The sequence below is a fragment of the Neomonachus schauinslandi genome, chromosome 6 (genome assembly GCF_002201575.2).
Source record: "Neomonachus schauinslandi chromosome 6, ASM220157v2, whole genome shotgun sequence".
NCBI lineage: Eukaryota > Metazoa > Chordata > Mammalia > Carnivora > Phocidae > Neomonachus > Neomonachus schauinslandi.
Genome location: NC_058408.1, coordinates 50,753,004 through 50,774,620, shown reverse-complemented (window position 1 = coordinate 50,774,620; position 21,617 = coordinate 50,753,004). Strand labels below are relative to the sequence as shown.

General features: G+C 38.8%; 1 protein-coding gene and 1 non-coding gene across 2 annotated transcripts in view; both read right to left on the bottom strand.

The window, feature by feature from the left end:
* Window positions 1-21,617, bottom strand: part of COP1 (COP1 E3 ubiquitin ligase) — a 270,124-nt gene that overhangs the window by 27,057 nt on the left and 221,450 nt on the right. The gene's annotated exons all lie outside the window — the stretch shown is intronic.
* Window positions 6,361-6,501, bottom strand: LOC123325234. The gene has a single exon (XR_006540333.1).

Genomic DNA, 21,617 nt, shown 5'->3' with positions numbered 1-21,617 from the left:
ACTCAACACCCAAAGAACAAAGAATCCAATCAAGAAATGGGCAGAAGACATGAACAGACATTTTTCCAAAGAAGACATCCAAATGGCCAACAGACACATGAAAAAGTGCTCAATATCGCTCGGCATCAGGGAAATCCAAATCAAAACCTCAATGAGATACCACCTCACACCAGTCAGAATGGCTAAAATTAACAAGTCAGGAAACGACAGATGTTGGCGGGGATGCGGAGAAAGGGGAACCCTCCTACACTGTTGGTGGGAATGCAAGCTGGTGCAGCCACTCTGGAAAACTGTATGGAGGTTCCTCAAAAAGTTGAAAATAGAGCTACCATATGATCCAGCAATTGCACTACTGGGTATTTACCCCAAAGATACAAAAGTAGGGATCCGAAAGGGTACGTGCACCCCGATGTTTATAGCAGCAATGTCCACAATAGCCAAACTGTGGAAAGAGCCAAGATGTCCATCAACAGATGAATGGATAAAGAAGATGTGGTATATATACACAATGGAATATTATGCAGCCATCAAAAGGAATGAGATCTTGCCATTTGCAACGACGTGGATGGAACTGGAGGGTATTACGTTGAGCGAAATAAGTCAAAAAGAGAAAGACATGTATCATATGACCTCACTGATATGAGGAATTCTTAATTGCAGGAAACAAACTGAGGGTTGCTGGAGTGGGGGGTGGGGTGGGAGGGATGGGGTGACTGGGTGATAGACATTGGGGAGGGTATGTGCTCTGGTAAGCGCTGTGAAGTGTGCAAGACTGTTGAATCTCAGATCTGTACCTCTGAAACAAATAATGCAATATATGTTAAGAAAAAAAAAGAAGAAGAAGGTAGCAGGAGAGGAAGAATGAAGCAGGGGAAATCGGAGGGGGAGATGAACCATGAGAGACGATGGACTCTGAAAAACAAACTGAGGGTTCGGGGGGGAGGGGGTGGGAGGATGGGTTGGCCTGGTGGTGGGTATTAAAGAGGGCACGTTCTGCATGGAGCACTGGGTGTTATGCACAAACAATGAATCATGGAACACTACATCTAAAACTAATGATGTAATGTATGGGGATTAACATAAGAATAAAAAATAAATAAATAAATAAATAACCAAAAAAAAACGTATATCCATTAAATCCTTCAGACAAACACTCAATATGATGAAGCTGGTAAATCACTATGTACAACAATATCTGCAAATACAACCCCTAAAGGACACAGAACATGGAGGAAAATGGCTGAATTTAATATCTTCCTTAAATAAACATAAACAAAGAAGTATATAAAAATTTGAGGTTAACTAGGTTTCAAACAAGAACAACTCACAATCTACATTATATCTGTTAATTCCTTAATATTCTCGCCATGGAGCTTTTTGTCTCTTTTTTTATGACAGGTATCTTTCTTCTCATTGCCAGAAAAGAGTGCTAATTTGGAGGGATGACTGCAGCGTCACTTCAAATAAAAGACCATACATACTTTAGGCTCTTTTCATACCAAAATTATAAACATAAAATAGGGACTTCTGCCTCATTTTTTTCACTTTGGTATGGAAGGGTAGTGATATTTATATTCAAAATAATCTGGAAAATTAGAATGGCTTTTCCTTTCATATATGAGTTCATGAATTCTGTATACAGTCAAATCTGCTTTTGACTCAGGATCCTGTAGCCACAGAACACTTTAAACTGAAGTAGCCACAGAACACTTTAAACTGAATTTGCCCTTTCAGTTTTTCTGTTCATGCATGATCTAGAGTTGCTTTATGAACATCCTCTTCCTATCGCTTGAGTTGAGATGCAAATACAATATGCAGAGATTTGTAACCGTTTTTCTTCTATCAGTGCTGTTAAGTGATACTATTCAGTTATCCAGTTTCTTCATTCCTTTCTATTTTCTTCAAATCATCCCAAAACCTTCACAAACTTCCCCATGGTACCCTCTAATTTAAATACAAAAAAGAGAACATACTCAAAGTGCTAACATTTTATTGCTTTGTCTTATTGTGCCACAGTGGCTTTCCTGACACGCAGAATCATTCTTTTAATTAAAACTATTTTAGAGTAGATCTTCTCTTTTATCACGTTCATACTGTTTTTAGATCTCAGAGTTACAAGTCTTTCACTTTTGTCTGGATATGAGTCATCAGGAGACCCCCTCACCTGGACCAGAGTGTGTCCATTTACCGTAACACAGCCAGAAGTCTATGCTGCACACGGGTAGCATGTGAGAGCCCACACACAGATACTCAAACATGCGTTTCGAAATGATCTTCAAAAATTTTTAAATAAACACCATGTAAAACATGACAGTGTTTTTGTCCCTGACCTTTCTTTTAGCGTGTGGTTTTTCTGAATTGACTTCATAAAAATATATGTAAATATGTCTAAGAAAAAATGAGCACAAAACTACAATAGATTATCAATAACAGGTCCTGCTCTTTAAACTGAAAAGTTACAGCCCCCCCCACCCCGCCTTCTCTATTACAGAGGATCTAAGGCTGAATTATTTGTTTGAATTGAGTTTGTAAGACAGAAAATAAATGAAGTTTGTGATCTTAGAATAGAAGATTCCCATTTTACTACTGTCTCATTTTACTATCTTACAGAGATGGTAAAACAAAAAACAAAAAACCAACCTTCTATCATTATCACATAACCAATTGTTGAGCTCTACAGGCCAGTTACTGTGCTAAGGACTTTATATGAATTACTTCACTTAGTCTCCACTTAGCAGTCTTAGTGAGGAAAATACTATTTTCATCCTCAATTTACAAAAAAGAAACACGGTCTTAAAGAGACTAATAATTTGTCCAAAGCCATATACACAGCTATGGAATAGCAAAACTATGAATCAACATATGAAGACTGATACAATACACCAATTGCTGGCTTGTAGCATACTGATTTAATAAGCTTATCACACGCATGGCCCCAACCCATATTTACACAATAAGAATGCAAGGATAAAGGAGTCTTAGGTGAACATTTGATACCTATGAGAGAGCCTCAGCTCTCATATATTATATATGGATGTTACATTTCAAATTTCATATACCTAGAGTCCTTTCTATGTATAGGATTTGGTCTTTTATGGATCTCCCTAGAAGTATGATTTTAAGTGGTATCACTGGAGAAAAGGGCTTGGCCACAGAACTAAGATGGAAGAGAGTGTTCTATAGTCAGGATATAAGGCTGTGCCAGTAGTCTACTTTTCCATGCCAATCCCAATTCAAGCTCTGGGAGATCTGGAGTTTCTTTATCACAAGGAAATATTTTCAAGATCATCCAGTTAAATCCAAACCCTCTCTTTCCTCCCCACTGGTATCCTTGCTTAAGATAACAATGGACACCTATCTGAGCATAAACTATAAAGATTATTATGAGTAGAATGATATAGTCATAATCTACAATTAATAAAATGGGTAATTATTAATAAATTATATTATCTTCATTACATACTTCATTTTTTAAATTTTTTCAAATTCCTGTTCTTATAACTTATAATGCATTTTTTTTTATTGGTTCAAATGCCTGTTCTTATAACTAACTTGTCTAGTAAGAGGAAATGAATTAACCCTGCTAATCAAAAGGACTTCTAGATTTGGTGGCTTATCATATTTCATATTCAAAATTTTTAAGCTTTTTAAGTAAGCTTTTTCTGAATAGTGGAAACATCCCATATTGAAGATATTTTTATAATCACTCTAAGACAAAATGGACCAGATTTTTTTAATGGCAAACTGATGATGCTCTAGGTGCTGGATACTTCCTATACCTATGACTAGATTTAAGAAAGGATAGTACTAATCAGACGGAAGACATAAATGCATATGAAATTCAAATTTTATCTAAAAGTAAAAGGTAAAAGAGGCTAATGTGATCATGACTATAAACACAAAATACCAGCCCACTAAATTTTACCACTGGATCTGTCTTTACATGAAAATTCACATTCATTAAAAATGATTTGGTTACAAACTGCTCCTCTCTTTGGGAAAATGACCATATACATGTATACTGATTGATCTACAATTTCTTTGTAGGACTTCTAAGATGTTTTGCCATTATGAAAGGCTAACAATACATCAACAACTTAAGACTTCAAAGTACTGCAAGAATCATGTCTAAGTGCCAATTTAGAAATGTAATGTGGGTAGACAGAAACATACACACATACACACACACACACACAGAGGAAGGAACTAGAAGGAGATCCACCTCCACCAAAAATCTACCTCCACCAGAATCACCAGATTGTCATCTTCCTCCCTGTCTCAAACTTATTTTTTTCTGTCAAGACCTTTTTATATTTGGTATCCAAAGGAACTTGTGTTCACATTTAGAGCATACATAACACAAACTGTTCTCAGGAGTGGATATTAAAACTATCTAACAACAAGAAGAGGCACCAACCTATCAGAAAAAAACTACTTTAGCTATACCATTAAATATCTGATTATCCCTAATTTTAGCATATCCTTGGCTATAAACAGTGGTTATAATTCCATCTAGTCTTTAAGTCTAACAGGAAAGACACAAATATTTCATCTTATAATGGGATTTAAAATTCATATTGTGAGGATCAAACTCTGAGCTTCCACATAACCTCAAATAGCAAAGAAGGATGTATAACTGATGGTACTGGTGCAAGGCACAAAATACTTAACTTGCCTTCACATTCAAATAAATCCATCTCTAATTACTATGTCAGCTTTTATTTGTTATATATGAGGATCACTCGATTCCTATATTCATATATCTGATTTGAATAGAAACCAGCGGTCACCTACTGGATTTACTGGAGACTGTGGAGGAGAGAGTTTAAGGGGCATATATGATATGGCAGCAAAAGGGTAAGGGCACACAGATAGCTACATGGAAGATGAAATGGAAAAACATGGTAGCAAGCAGATTCAAAATGATGAACGCATTACAAAGGATTTAAGAACACAAGGTTAAGTACTACATTTCCTGGCCTTGGCTGAAAGATTCTAGAAAATTAAATAGAGTGGTGAGGACACCTCTCAAATTTATTTGTAAACATACCTTGAGAAAGAGTCAGTCATAAGACATTCTTTTCCCCTTTGAATTAGACCTCAATAATATCTATGTTCATCATTTTTAGTCAGAGGTCATTTTAATGAAGGATCTTGAATCAATCTAGATTTTAATTTCTTGTGTAAAGAAGCAGAGCACAAATAATACAAGTGAGGGACGCCTGGGTGGCTCAGTCAGTTAAGTGTCTGCCTTTGGCTCAGGTCATGATCCCAGGGTCCTGGGATCGAGACCCATTTGGGAATCCCTACTCAGCAAGGAGTCTGCATGTCCCTCTCCCTCTGCCCCTCCCCCTGCTTGTGCTCTGTCTCTCAAATAAATAAAATCTTTAAATACAAAATCTTAAAATGGTTCATCAAAATGAAGAGTAGACTAATGACTTCTAAAAAGCTTAGAAAAATAAGGCTACTTAATAATTGTCTGATACAGTAATTGCTCAGAGTAAGAAATATATGGGGATTTCAGAACCATAAACAAGGACCGATCCCCATGCAGTAAGTTAAAAATAAGCCCAGCTGTGGTTGCTTCCAGCACACCTGGTGCTACGCATTACCAATGCTACTGCAGCTGCCTCCCCTGCTACCCAGACGTCCATCGCTGACAGAACACACACACTGAAAAAACTGAGATTTCAAATTTAGCGCTAAGAAGTTAATACTTAGTAGCTAGCTTTTCCCTGGTAATGGTCATTCCTAAAATTTGTTACAGACTTAAAAGTTTACATAAATTGTATTTGGAAAAAATCACTTTCTTAATGACAAATCAATTCCTAATGAGAAAAACTTCATGAAAGCTACCTCTGATTAGCTTCTTCATATCTAAAATATTGATTGAACTCTACTGATAACCCTGATTAGTTAAGCCAACGGCCTCTCAGAAAAACAGTATTTCTATATTCAGTCCACTTCCTGGCTGTAGGTTCCTTAATCAAAAAAACAATACCTATTTTTAAAGCCATAAAATATCTATAACCCAATTAAGATAGGTGCAGAAGTAACCTCACTTTTTTGTCTATTAGAAATCTAGTACAATGGGGCACCTGGGTGGCTCAGCTGATTAAGCATCTGCCTTCGGCTCTGGTCATGATCCCAGGGTCCTGGGATCAAGTCCTGCGCATCAGGCTCCTTGCTCAGCGGGAGCCTGCTTCTCCCTTTCCCTCTGCCTGCCACTCCCCCTGCTTGTGCTCTCTCTCTCTGTGTCAAATAAATAAAATCTTAAAAAAAAAAAAATCCAGTACACTTACTGGCCAAGATAGTAAACAAAATAGCACAGAAAGCAGTACTTGGAATGCTGGTTTTAAGATTGTAAGGAGGGGAACGATCAGACTTAGCTGGCTGTCCTAAGCCAGACAGAGACCTCCATGTTTATGTAGGATCACTGCAATCTGTAGACAAAAGGCATTTTTTCATTTGTCCACATGGTTGGTTTCTGCAGGTTCCATTTTTGGTGTGCTTCATTATTAAGAAGGCTTTAGTTATCCAACTTCCCAACTGCATCAGATTCTCATTTAAATACACTTTAATGCATTCAAATAAACTATAGGAAAAAACAGGATTCAGACAGATAATAGAAAAAGAACCATTAAAAAAACATGCAGCATATAAAGTCAAAGTGATCTTTACTCTGGGAATTAAGGTCGCCAAGAACAAGTACAAGGGAAGAAGGACCGAGATACACACACAAAAAAAAATCACAATATTCACCACCTTTCCTTCCTTTCTGATGCTTTCCAAACTCTTCTCCCTTCTCATTACACAGCCCTAACCAAGTTAATTTTCCTTGCCACACAACAACTCAAATATTATCTCTAGACACCCACAACTTCCCTCACATATCAATACCTCTGGACCCTGAATGCTCTCCTGAATAAAGCTTGAGAACAATGTGCTTGCAATCAGATTATCTGACAGAAAACAGTTACTCCATACTGCCAGTCAATACTGCGGAGGGCCTCTGACCATGGAACTGTGCATTTCTAAGGTGCTATTTGCACATTTCCTCCAGAATACTCTGGCAAAACTCTTTGAAGAGTTCTGTACTACTTTAAGAATATCATGTAATACAGAAGAAATAGCAATACATTTAAGACACGGGGACCTGTACTGCATTTTGGTTCTGTTATAGTACTGGCTTCACCTTCTTGGAAACTCAATTTCCTCAACTATAAAGCAGATAAATTTAGGTACTTCACAGAATTTTTACGAAGACTCAAAGGAAACATAGTAAAGTATCTAGCCAAAAAAGGAACTGGCGTATTATAGGCACCAAACAAATAAGTGGCAATTATTCTTAACAAAATACTATATCCTACATTTCTTTCTCTTTTTTTTTTTTTAGATTTATTTGTTTTAGAAAGAGACAGCAGCGAGGAGGGGCAGAGGGAAAGGGAGAAAGAAACATAAGCAAACTCCACACTGAGCTTGGACCCTGATGCCAGGCTCAATCTCAGGACCCTGAGATCATGACCTGAGCCAAAACCAAGAATCAGACGCTTAACCTGCTGTACCACCCAGGCACCCGAACCTAAATTTCTTTACAATTAAAAGGCAGTTCGGGGGCACCTGGGTGGCACAGTTGGTAAGTGTCTGCATTAAGCTCAGGTCCTAGGGTCGAGTCCCATGTCACGCTCCTTCCTCAGCGGGAAGAGTCCCGCTTCTCCCTTTCCCTCTGCCCCAACCCCAGCTCGTACTCTCTCTCTCTAAAATAAACAAGTAAAGAGCGCCTGGGTGGCTCAGTTGGTTAAGCGACTGCCTTCGGCTCAGGTCATGATCCTGGAGTCCTGGGATCGAGTCCCACATCAGGCTCCCTGCTGTCTGACCCTCCTCCCTCTCATGATCTCTGTCTCTCATTGTCTCTCTCGCAAATAAATAAAATCTTAAAAAAATTAAATAAATAAAATAAATAAAATTAAATAAATAAATAAATAAATAAATAAATAAAACAAGTAAAATCTTAAAAAAAAAAAGGCAGCTGTCTGTATGACTGTCCTAGTATATCACAGTCACCATATTCATGATCTTATAAAATTGATTAAAAACATAAAGTAGGCTCCCTAGGTTAAGTAGATTTAAATTTATTCTTAATTCGGGGGGGCAGAGCAAAATGGCAGAGGAGTAGGAGACCTGGATTTCGCCTGGTCTCAGGAATTCAGCTGGAAGGGGATCAAACCATTCTGAACACCTACGAACTCAACAGGAGATCGAAGAAAAGAACAGCAACAACTCTCTCATCAGAAAAACGACCACTTTCTGGAAGGTAGGACATGCGGAGAAGTGAATCCGAGGCAATATTCGGGAGGATAGACGGCAGGGGAGGGGGCCTCCGTCAGCCGCTTCTGGCAAGTGACAGAGCCGCGGAGCACAAAATCGGAACTTTTAGAAGTCGGCTCTGCTGAGGGACGTCGCTCCAGTGGCTAAGCAGGGGGTGGAACCCTCGTGGGACAGTGTGGTCTCGGGACCCTTGGGGTCACAGAAAGACTGAGGGTGCCTCAGTGCGGCAGAGCTCCCAGGTATCGGAGCGGGGAAGCCAGCTGCAGAGACGGAGCGGAGGTGCGGGCTCTCAGCTCGGGGTTGCCATAAACCGTGATCAGTGGCACAGTCGGGCCACTGCTGCTCCAGCAGGGACCCAACAAGCGGCAGATCTGGGGAGACTCCCCTTCCTTCCCCGGGAGGAGCGGCACGGGAGCGCACCGCAGGGATCTGCTGGGTTTGGAGACTCCACACCAAGTCGGGTGCCAGAGATACAAACACTCCGTCACAGGCCGGGTGAGCATAGAGTGTGGCGGGAGACCGGGGAGACGGGAGTGACTGACTGCTTTTCTCTGGGGGTGCACTGAGGAGTGGGGCTCCGAGTTCTCGGCTCCTCCAGGGCAGAGATTGGGAGGCCGACATTTTCACTCTCGTCCTCCAAAGCTGTACAGAAAGCCTGGAACAAAAGCTCCTGAGAGCAACCCCGAGCAGATTACTTAGCCCAGACCAGCAAGGGCGGGACAATTCCGCCTCCGGCAAAGACATTTGGGAACCACGGCGACAGGCCCCTCCCCCAGAAGATCAGCAAGAACAGCCAGCCAAGACCAAGTTTACCGATCAATGAGAACTGCAGAACTCAGCGCTAGGGGAATAATGTACATAGAATCCATGGCTTTTTTTACCATGATTCTTTAGTCTTTCAAAGTTAATTTTTTTAATTTTTCTTTTTCCATTTTTCAACCAACATCTTATCAATCCCTTTTTTAAAAAACATTTTTATTTTTCATTTTTAGAGTCATATTCTATCCCTTCATAGTAGTTACCCTTAGTTTTGGCATATATATATATAAGCTGTTCTCTCTTTAAAATTTTGAGATACAGTTTCTTCTTACAGATCAAAATACACCCTAAATCTCTAGTGTATGGTTTTGTTCTACTCTCCTGCCTGATCACATTCTCTCCCTTTTATTTTTATTTTTTTAAATCCTCTTCTTTCTTTATTCAAACAACTTCTTAACAATTCCTTTTATAAAATTTTTTATAATTTTCATCTTTACAATCATATTCCATCCCTTCATCATATCAACCCTTACTTTTGTACATATATGTTTTTCTTTCTTTAAAATTTTGGGAGGCACTTTCTTCTAACAGACCAAAATCACCCAAAATCTAGTGTGTGGCACTGATCTATGCACCAGGCTGATCATATCTGACCATATTCTGAGTTTTTTTGTTTTGTTCTGTTTTTGTTTTTTTAAAGATTTTATTTATTTGACAGAGAGAGACACAGCGAGAGAGGGAACACAAGCAGGGGGAGTGGGAGAGGGAGAAGCAGGCTTCCCGCTGAGCGGGGAGCCCAATGCGGGGCTCGAACCCAGGACCCCGGGATCATGACCTAGGCCGAAGGCAGACGCTCAACGACTGAGCCACCCAGGCGCCCCTTTTTGTTTGTTTTTATCTTTTTTTTTCTTTCTTTCCCTTTCTTTTCCCCCAGCTTCAGGTCTTTTCTGATTTGTTTAGAGTATATTTTCTGGGGATGTTGTTACCCTGTTCGCATTTTGTTCTCTCATTAATCTATTCTCCTCTGGACAAAATGACAAGATGGAAAAAATCACCTCAACAAAAAGAACAAGAGGTAGTACCGACTGCCAGGGACCTACTCAATACGGACATTAGTACGATGTCGGATCTAGAGTTCAGAATCATCACTTTAAAGATACTAGGCTGGGCTTGAAAAAAGCATGGAAATTATTAGAGAAACCCTTTCTGGAGAAATAAAAGAACTAAAATCTAACCAAGTCGAAATCAAAAAGGCTATTGATGAGGTGCAATCAAAAACAGGGGTGCTAACAGCTAGGATAAATGAGGCAGAAGAGAGAATCAGTGATATAGAAGACCAAATGATGGAAAATAATGAAGCTGAGAAAAAGAGAGATAAACAACTACTGGATCACGAGGGCAGAATTTGAGAGATGAGCGATACCATAAGACGAAACAACATTAGAATAATTGGGATCCCAGAAGAAGAAGAAAGAGAGAGAGGGGCAGAAGGTATACTGGAGCAAAGTACATCAGAGAACTTCCCTAATTTGGGTAAGGAAACAGGCATCAGAATCCAGGAAGCACAGAGAACCCCTCTCAAAATCAATAAAAATAGGTCAACACCCCAACATCTAATAGTAAAACTTACCAGTCTCAGAGACAAAGAGAAAATCCTGAGAGCAGCTCGGGAGAAGAGATATGTAACCTACAATGGTAGAAACATTAGATTCGCAACAGACCTATCCACAGAGACCTGGCAGGCCAGAAAGGACTGGCATGATCTATTCAGAGCACTAAATGAGAAAAATATGCAGCCAAGAATACTCTATCCAGCTAGGCTGTCATTGAAAATAGAAGGAGAGATCAAAAGCTTCCAGGACAAACAAAAACTAAAGGAATTTGCAAACACAAAACCAGCCCTACAAGAAATATTGAAAGGGGTCCTCTAAGCAAAGAGAGAGCCTCAAAGCAACATAGACCAGAAAGGAACACAGACAATATATGGTAATAGTCACCTTACAGGCGATACAATGGCACTAAATTCCTATCTTTCAATAGTTACCCTGAATGTAAATGGGCTAAATGCCCCAATCAAAAGACACAGGGTATCAGATTGGATTAAAAAACAAGACCCATCGATATGCTGTCTGCAAGAGACTCATTTTAGACCCAAAGACACCCCCAGATTGAAAGTGAGGGGGTGGAAAACCATTTACCATGCTAATGGACACCAAAAGAAAGCTGGGGTGGCAATCCTTATATCAGACAAATTAGATTTTAAACCAAAGACTGTAATAAGAGATGAGGAAGGACACTACATCCTACTTAAAGGGTCTATCCAACAAGAAGGTCTAACAGTTGTAAATATCTATGCCCCTAACATGGGAGCAGCCAATTATATGAGGCAATTAATAACAAAAGCAAAGAAACACATTGACAACAATACAGTAATAGTGGGGGACTTGAACACCCCCCTCCTGAAATGGACAGATCATCTAAGCAAAAGATCAACAAGGAAATAAAGACTTTAAATGACACACTGGACCAAATGGACTTCACAGACATATTCAGAACATTCCATCCCAAAGCAACGGAATACACATTCTTCTCTAGTGCCCATGGAACATTCTCCAGAATCTATCACATCCTAGGTCATAAATCAGGTCTCAACCGGTACCAAAAGATTGGGATCATTCCCTGCCTATTTTCAGACCACAATGCTTTGAAACTAGAAATCAATCACAAGACGAAAGTCGGAAAGAACTCAAATACATGGAGGCTAAAGAGCATCCTACTGAAGAATGAATGGGTCAACCAGGAAATTAAAGAAGAATTAAAAAAATTCATGGAAACCAATGAAAATGAAAACACAACTGTTCAAAATCTTTGGGATGCAACAAAGGCAGTCCTAAGAAGAAAGTATATAGCAATACAAGCCTTTCTCAAGAAACAAGAAAGGTCTCAAGTACACAACCTAACCCTCCACCTAAAGGAGCTGGAGAAAGAACAGCAAATAAAGCCTAAACCCAGCAGGAGAAGAGGAATAATAAAGATCAGAGCAGAAATCAATGAAATAGAAACCAAAAGAACTGTAGAACAGATCAATGAAACTAGCAGCTGGTTCTTTGAAAGAATTAACAAGATTGATAAACCCCTGGCCAGACTTATCAAAAAGAAAAGAGAAATGACCCAAATCAACAAAATCATGAACGAAAGAGGAGAGATCACAACCAACACCAAAGAAATACAAACAATTTTAAGAACATATTATGAGCAACTCTATGCCAGCAAATTAGATAACCTGGAAGAAATGGATGCATTCCTAGAGATGTATCAAATACCAAAACTAAACCAGGAAGAAACAGAAAACCTGAACAGACCTATAACCCCTAAGGAAATTGAAGCAGTCATCAAAAATCTCCCAACAGGGCGCCTGGTGGCTCAGTCGGTTAAGCGTCTGCCTTCGGCTCAGGTCATGGTCCCAGGGTCCTGGGATCGAGACCCACATCGGGCTCCCTGCTCAGCAGGAAGCCTGCTTCTCCCTCTCCCACTCCCCCTGCTTGTGTTCCCTCTCTCACTGTGCCTCTCTCTGTCAAATAAATAAATAAAATCTTAAAAAAAAAAAAAAATCTCCCAACAAACAAAAGCCCAGGACCATATGGCTTCCCAGGGGAACTCTACCAAACATTTCAAGAAGAATTAATACCTATTCTTCTGAAACTGTTCCAAAAAATAGAAATGGAAGGAAAACTTCCAAACTCGTTTTATGAGGCCATTACCTTGATCCCAAAACCAGACAAAGACCCCATCAAAAAGAATTACAGAGCAATATCCTTGATGAACATGGATGCAAAAATTCTCACCAAAATAGTAGCCAATAGGATCCAACAGTACATTAAAAGGATTATTCACCACGACCAAATGGGATTTATCCCTGGGCTGCAAGGTTGGTTCAACATCCACAAATCAATCAACGTGATACATTAACAAAAGAAAGAACAAGAATCATATGATCCTCTCAATAGATGCAGAAAAAGCTTTTGACAAAGTACAGCATCCTTTCTTGATCAAAACTCTTCAGAGTATAGGCATAGAGGGTACATACCTCAATATCATAAAAGCCATCTATGAAAAACCTACAGAGAATATCATTCTCAAGGGGGAAAAACTGAGAGCTCTCCCCCTAAAGTCAGGAACACGGCAGAGATGTCCACTATCACCACTGCTATTCAACATTGTATTAGAAGTCCTAGCCACAGCAATCAGACAATAAAAAGAAATCAAAGGCATCCAAATCGGCAAATAGAAGTCAAACTCTCACTCTTTGCAGATGATATGATACTTTATGTGGAAAACCCAAAAGACTCCACCCCAAAACTGCTAGAACTCATACAGGAATTCAGTAAAGTGGCAGGATATAAAATCAGTGCACAGAAATCAGTGGCATTCCTATACACCAACAAGACAGAAGAAAGAGAAATTAAGGAGTCGATCCCATTTACAATTGCACCCAAAACCATAAGATACCTAGGAATAAATCTAACCAAAGAGGCAAAGGATCTGTACTCAGAAAACTATAAAATACTCATGAAAGAAATTGAGGAAGTCACAAAGAAACGGAAAAACGTTCCATGCTCATGGATTGGAAGAACAAATATTGTGAAGATGTCAATGCTATCTACAGCAATCTACACATTCAATGCAATCCCCATCAAAATACCATCCACTTTTTTCAAAGAAATGGAACAAATCATCCTAAAATTTGTATGGAACCAGAAAAGACCTTGAATAGCCAGAGGAATCTTGAAAAAGAAAAACAAAGGTGGTGGCATCACAATTCCGGACTTCCAGCTCTATTACAAAGCTGTCATCATCAAGACAGTATGGTACTGGCACAAAAACAGACACATAGATGAATGGAACAGAATAGGGAGCCCAGAAATGGACCCTCAACTCTATGGTCAACTCATCTTTGACAAAGCAGGAAAGAATGTCCAATGGAAAAGACAGTCTCTTCAACAAATGGTGTTGGGAAAATTGGACAGCCACACGCAGAAGAATGAAACTGGACCATTTCCTTACACCACACACAAAAATAGACTCCAAATGGTTGAAAGACCTCAATGTGAGACAGGAGTCCATCAAAATCCTAAAGGAGAACACAGGCAGCAACCTCTTCAACTTCAGCCGCAGCAACTCCTTCCTAGAAACATTGCCAAAGGCAAGGGAAGCAAGGGCAAAAACGAACGATTGGGACTTCATCAAGATAAAAAGCTTTTGCACAGCAAAGAAACAGTCAACAAAACCAAAAGACAACTGACAGAATGGGAGAAGATATTTGCAAATGACATATCGGATAAAGGGCTAGTATCCAAAATCTATAAAGAGCTTATCAAACTCAACACCCAAAGAACAAATGATCCAATCAAGAAATGGGCAGAAGACATGAACAGACATTTTTCCAAAGAAGACATCCAAATGGCCAACAGACACATGAAAAAGTGCTCAACATCGCTCAGCATCAGGGAAATCCAAATCAAAACCTCAATGAGATACCACCTCACACCAGTCAGAATGGCTAAAATTAACAAGTCAGGAAACAACAGATGTTAGTGGGGATGCGCAGAAAGGGGAACCCTCCTACACTATTGGTGGGAATGCAAGCTGGTGCAACCACTCTGGAAAACAGTATGGAGGTTCCTCAAAAAGTTGAAAATAGAGCTACCATATGATCCAGCAATTGCACTACTGGGTATTTACCCCAAAGATACAAATGTAGAGATCCAAAAGGGGTACATGCACCCCGATGATTATAGCAGCAATGTGCACAATAGCCAAACTGCGGAAAGAGCCAAGATGTGCATCGACAGATGAATAGATAAAGAAGATGTGGTATATATACATAATGGAATATTATGCAGCCATCAAAAGGAATGAGATCTTGCCATTTGCAACGACGTGGATGGAACTGGAAGGTGTTACGCTGAGCGAAATGTCAATCAGAGAAAGACATGTATCATATGACCTCAATGATATGAGGAATTCTTAATCTCAGGAAACAAACTGAGGGTTGCTGGAGTGGGAGGTGGGGTGGGAGAGATGGGGTGGCTGGGTGATAGACACTGGGGAGGGTATGTGCTACGGTGAGTGCTGTGAATTGTGCAAGACTGTTGAATCACAGATCTGTACCTCTGAAACAAATAATGCAATATATGTTAAGAAAAAAAAAAAGAAGATAGCAGGAGGGGAAGAATGAAGGGGGGGAAATCGGACGGGGAGATGAACCATGAGAGACGATGGACTCTGAAAAACAAAGTGAGGGTTCTAGAGCGGAAGGGGGTGGGAGGATGGGTTAGCCTGGTGATGGGTATTAAAGAGGGCACATTCTGCATGGAGCACTGGGTGTTAGGCACAATGAATCATGGAACACTACATCTAAAACTAATGATGTAATGTATGTGATTAACATAACAATAAAAGAATATTTTTAAAAATTTATTCTTAAGTCTTTCCTAAAAAACTAAATAGATTTTATTATGGCAGCTAATGGTGTTGTTATTTTTTTGCTCTCAAAGTAGAAGCAAGGAATATAACAGGGGCAACACTAAATGAAGTACAATTAGAGAAGAATATACTTGGATGGCAGCTGGTAAAATGCATTGTATAGGTGCATCAGTAACTGTTAAAAACCAGAAACCAAGGACAGGGGAACAAAAAAGTAGGGACTGAGCTGGGAAAGGATGAGAGGATTTATGTAAATGGGAAAGGGAGGACAGGCAATACAGAAATTTTTAAATTTAATGACTTGGAAGAAGGTACAGCCAAAAGAAAATAAGGATATTAGTATTTTAAAAGTTGAATAGAAAAATCAAAGGAATAGCATTTCATAACAAATTTTTCGGTTGTACAGAATAAATTCCTGAGCTCAATGACTGATTTAAACTGACCTCACAGTAGGGCGTCTGGGTGGCTCAGTCAGTCAAGCTTCAGACTCTCGATTTTGGCTCAGGTCATGATCTCAGGGTTGTGAGATTGAGCCCCATGTAGGGCTCTGCGCTGAGCATGGAGTCTGTCTGAGATTCTCTCCTTCTCCCTCTCTGCCCCACCCCTCACTCACACGTGCGCTCTCTCTCTCTCTCTCTCAAATAAATAAATAATAAAATCTTTAAAACAGATCTCACTTCTTTTTGTGGCCATTTAGAGTCTTTGAAAATTTAGTTAGATGAAATTTGTTAATTCAGCAAATACAAAGCAAATATAAGAAGAAAAAAAAAAGCTCAACAACTGATACTTTATAGTACTTTATTACTTATGAATCCATGAGCAGTGTGTTAAAAACAAAGACTCTGGAGCTTCCAGGCTGGTGAAGTCATCCAGGTGATAGGAAGACGGCTTGCCCAGAACAGGCAAGAGAGCTCTATGCTCCGCCGCTGCCGCCACCACCACCAGCAGCGGCGGCCCCCGTCCCTGTGCATCTTTCCCAAACTGGCTTTCCCTGAGTTGTATTCCTTTATAATAAATTAGTAAAGGTTTTGTCAAATTTGGCTGATTAAACATCAGGACATGCTACCTTTTGGGAGACAGATCTTTGACTCCAGCTTTAAGATCCTGATTTACTACATGCGCTACAAGAACGTTCTAGCTTTTATTTGTTCTACTGAGGAGATCAGAAAGAATCACAGCCTATTATCCAATGTTGCCCTTAGAGTTGGTCTTTACAACATATTCCAAAGTGACCAACTTCCACGGGGACCTAGAGAGACTCCTAATGTGGCTCTTGGAAGGGTTTGAGATAATAATACCTAATTACTACTGTGAAATGAAGAACAGGTCTGTGGTGGCCACTGCTGGAAACACTTGTTTTCCCCCTTCCCTGATGGATACGTTATTGGATCGCTACAAATTTCCACAGGTGGGATTTAGACCGGATGTGTTGGGGATGGGATCATTGTTTCTCCCATGTAATTTTAGGCTATTTAATAAAAAGAAAGAAGAGAATTATGCATTCCATAAAGAAACAACACCACCACCACAGAGGTTCCTGGGTCTCACCTTCTTTGATACTATAACTTAGTAAGTCTGAGGTTTAGAAACTTGCATTTTTAATACAAATCCCAGGAAATTAATAATTCTAAAGTAGATAATCAGTAGGACCATACTTTGAAAAAACACTAGTATAGACAGTGCAAACTGTCTATAAATGTTGAATTCAGAGAAAGGAAAAGTCTGCATTTTTCTGCTATTGGGCAAGGGGTTGGGTGAGAGGGAAGTGGAAAGATTTACTCGTTAATTGAAAAAAACAAAATTACTGGGTGCCTATTTTCCAGATCCCATGCAAGGCCAAGATAAGACCAAGATGAACAGGACAAGAGTTTTTAACCTAATGAGGCTTTTGAGTTCAATGAAAATGATTACATATTTAAAGCTTATTTAATACTTTTTTACATAATCTATGTAAGTTTATTTAGTTAAAAATGATATTATATTCAGTAATGGAATTTGAAATACAGAAGTGGCTCACCGAAATTTAGTAGAAAATTTCACCTCACAGATGGACATCTATGAGAATTTAAAATAAATACAATAAAATGGGAAACTGAGAACTAGGTTGTGACCTATACTAGTGTGGTTTACAGGTACTAGTAAGTAAATGTACTATTCTCTTTTCTTTCATCCTCCCATTTCAGTATTTTAAACTAGTCCATAACAAAGGAAAATACACGACATCAGCACAACTTCACAGAATGCAGTTTTGAACTTGTCACTTCTATTTTCAAGTGACATTATATACCTGCAAAGGATTCAAGTAAGACTGAGGGAAAGAGTGAGTTAACACAATGAAAATTCAGATGTTGACTTTTACTGCATTTGGAGTTACAAGGTCTTAACATTACACATTTTTAAATATTTATTGTTTATGAGGTGATGGGAAGAAGTAGGAGCTGTTCTTATGGGACAAGTTGGTAAGACTTGGAGTTACAGAAAAATATAATGGACTTTCTTGTGAAGCAGGAATTCCTGGCCACCAGAAGTATTCAAAATGTTTGAAGGATACCCCATTAGAAATGTGATAGAATTCTTTTCTACACTGGGCAAAATGTAAGGAATCTAATGGTAGTCATCATCTACCCAATGAATACTCTACTACTTCTGTGGCTACAAAACTCAGCACTGTACTTAAAGGACTTCCTGTCTAATGACATTACAATATGAAACACAAAGAAGTCCAGAAAAGCATATCTGGGCATAGTGAGCAGCAAGGTCAAAGGCACAAGCGTAAACAAACAAACTATGATGTGGTATTTGAGGGTCTTCAATCAGTTCAGTGTTGCTGGAGTGTAAAATGTGCCTATGCAAGTGGTAGGTGATCATGTTGAAGAAGTAGGTGTTAAATAGAGGGTGCTAAATGTCACATAAAAAAGCTTAGATTTTATTCTGTAACCATTAGGACATGACAGAGCATTTTAAACAGCACAGGTAAATTAGCCTGGGACTACTAGGTGATGGCCAGGGATGATGAAGGCCTGAACTAGGAGGGGTAAGTGGCAGAGTAGCAGGGGACAAAACAGAGGATGGATTCAAGATTAAAAGGAATATGAGAACAGATTTCTAAAATTTCTAAGATTCCATTCTTTAATGGTCAAAACTTTGTACTTAAATAGATTTGATTTTAAATTTATAGAATAGTCAAGAATAGGGGTGCCTGGGTGGCTCAGCTGGTTAAGCATCTGCCTTCAGCTCTGGTCATGATCTCAGGGTCCTGGGATGGAGCCCCCCCCCCCCCCAAGGCTCCCTGCTCAGCAGGGAGTCTGTTTCTCCCCCTCCCTCTGTCCCTCCCCCACCCCCGGCTTGTGTTCTCTCTCTCTCTCAAATAAATAAAATCTTAAAAAAAGAATACCGAAGAATAGGATTGTATTTAATAAAATTTTAAAAAATTAATCCAGTATTTTCCATGTTGTAGTAAATCATAGCAATAATCTGTATTGTCTGAATTTCTATAGAAATCCCCTTGGTTCATAAGCAGAATACCAAATTGGTATAAATGTGTCTTCACAACTGTCAGTTACATATAAAAAGTCTGGCAAACTTTATAGAAAATTTCCTTATTTGAGACTCAATAATTAAAAATCCTAATGGGTTAAGATGTTACATTATAACTTGTAGATACCATAAATATTTTCCTCACACTTTCAAAAATTCTTGTCCCTGGCTAAATAGGTCTTGAGACTTTCATTAGCAAACAAATTTCAAATAGATGATTTCATTGCTACTACCAATTCAGATACTGAATTATCTTTTGTAATTGAGAGTACTTCTGTCACTAAACTAAATGATTATAATGTGGTATGGCAGGGGAGGGGTGGGTTACAGATGAACATATAAACCATATTTTGCAAAAGATAATTATCCCTAAAATGTAAGAAATAAAAAACCTATTACTATTAATAGAGTTCTGAAATATGCTGACAATACACAAATTTAAATAGCAGGAAGTAAGTCTAAGATAATTAAAAGTGATTGTTAAAAACCCTTCTATCTGTAGAAGTAATACAAGTACTGAAAACCATAGTTCAGCTTAGAAATGGAGAAAGCTGGAAAGAGCAATGCCCCTATGATAACAAGAAAAAAAGCTGAACAACTGCTAATTAATGACATTTCTTGAACCTGCCTGTGTCGCAGGCAAAACAATCTAAAAACCAGAAGAAACTGGTACCTGCAGGAGAGAGAACGCCAGAGTATTTGCTTACCTGAAACAGAAATAGCTGGATAAGTCAGTAGGAATTTTAAGTTCATGTTTAACAAAAGGTTATATGGTGGCTAGCGTGGAAGTGAGGCCCCTGCAACTATAAACATTGGGGGTGGGAGAGTAGCATGTTCTTCCAAACTTTGCTTGTATGATCCCCACCAGGGAAGAATGGAGAGAATCTTCAGAAAACTTCTCATGTGGTATTGGCTGGAGGAAGAGAACAACCATTTCCTAAAACCATGCAGATGCACACCTACTATGTCCTCTAAAGAACAAAAGGATTAGTCTGTAGAGGAAAGGGCTGGGGGTAAGGGGGTGGAGGGGCTTATAGTCTGAGGGCACTGGTAGAAATTACTGCAGTTGAGGGAGAAGAACAGGAAACAAAATGTTTTACTCTTGGGGGAAGGGCTGGAACATATGCTAGGTCCAGCATTTCATTTGGAAGATGGGCAGAAATGATTGTGAAGTCCACACGCCCAAGACCTAGGTTCACAGGACCAGACTTGGAATGAGGATTAATCAAAACTTCAAAGAACATCCCTCCTCTCATAACCACCCCCACCACATAAACAAGGAATATAGCCAAGGATTGCTACAAGAGACAGATTTGTTCTGGGAAGCAGTGCAAAGGGCAGGCTGAAAACCCAACAGAGAACACAATGAGAAAAATCCTCTGGCAAAGCAGCCAAGACTCTAAACACAAAGTATTACTAGAATATGGTCCAATGAGGTTAATCATAGCAAGAACAAACTTAAAAAAAAAAACAAAACTAAATCATGACAACATTAACACAGCCCCCATAATGGAATGGCAGAATGAAGAGCATGCTCATACAAGCAAAAAAAATATTTCCTTCAGTATCTACTGTCCCATACACTATGTATGGCTTTTAACCAAAAATTACAAGGCATTCAGGAAAAAACAATCTGATGAGACAATCATTAAACTAGATTCAGGTATGACACAGATGTTGGGACTATCTGTAAATCAAACCAGATCAATACATTAAATAATTTAAACACCCAATCAAAAAGTAGAGATTGTAAAACTGAATAACAAAAGAACATTCAACTATATGCCATCTATACCTTACATTCAGACATAAATAGATTGATATTGAAAGGTATTAATATGATATACCAAAGAAGCTGTAACTGAAAGAAAGCTAGAGTGGCTATATTAATATCAGACAAAATAGACCTTATAACCCAAAATATGACAACAGACAAAAAGGAAAATTTCATAATGATAAAAGAATCAATACACATCACAGGCTATAATAATTATATATGGGACACAACACAAAATTACATAAATCAAAACCTGACAGAATTGAAAAGAGAAATAGAAAACTGAACAATTTATACCTGAAGATTTCAAAATTGCCACTCTATAACTGATAGAACTAGACAGAAAATTAGCAAGATTATATAAAAATTGCAAAACACTATCAACAAAGTTGACCTAATTAACATTTACAGAACAGTCTACCTAACAAAAGCAGAATTCAGATTCTTGTCAAATGCACATGGAACTATTTGAAACCATGAAACTAATTTTAAACTCCCAAAAGTAGAAACCATATATTCATTCCTCAGACCACAACAAAATTAAACTAGAAACCAAATTTGGATATTAAACAATACATTCCAAATAACTTAAAGGCCAAACAGAAAATATCAAGGGAAATTTTAAAATTTGTGACCTGGATGAAAATTAAAAATTAAAGGAACAGTTTAAGTACATGTTCCTTTTGGATGTACTTTTTCAGAAGTGGTGGAAACAGGTGGTAAATAGGCC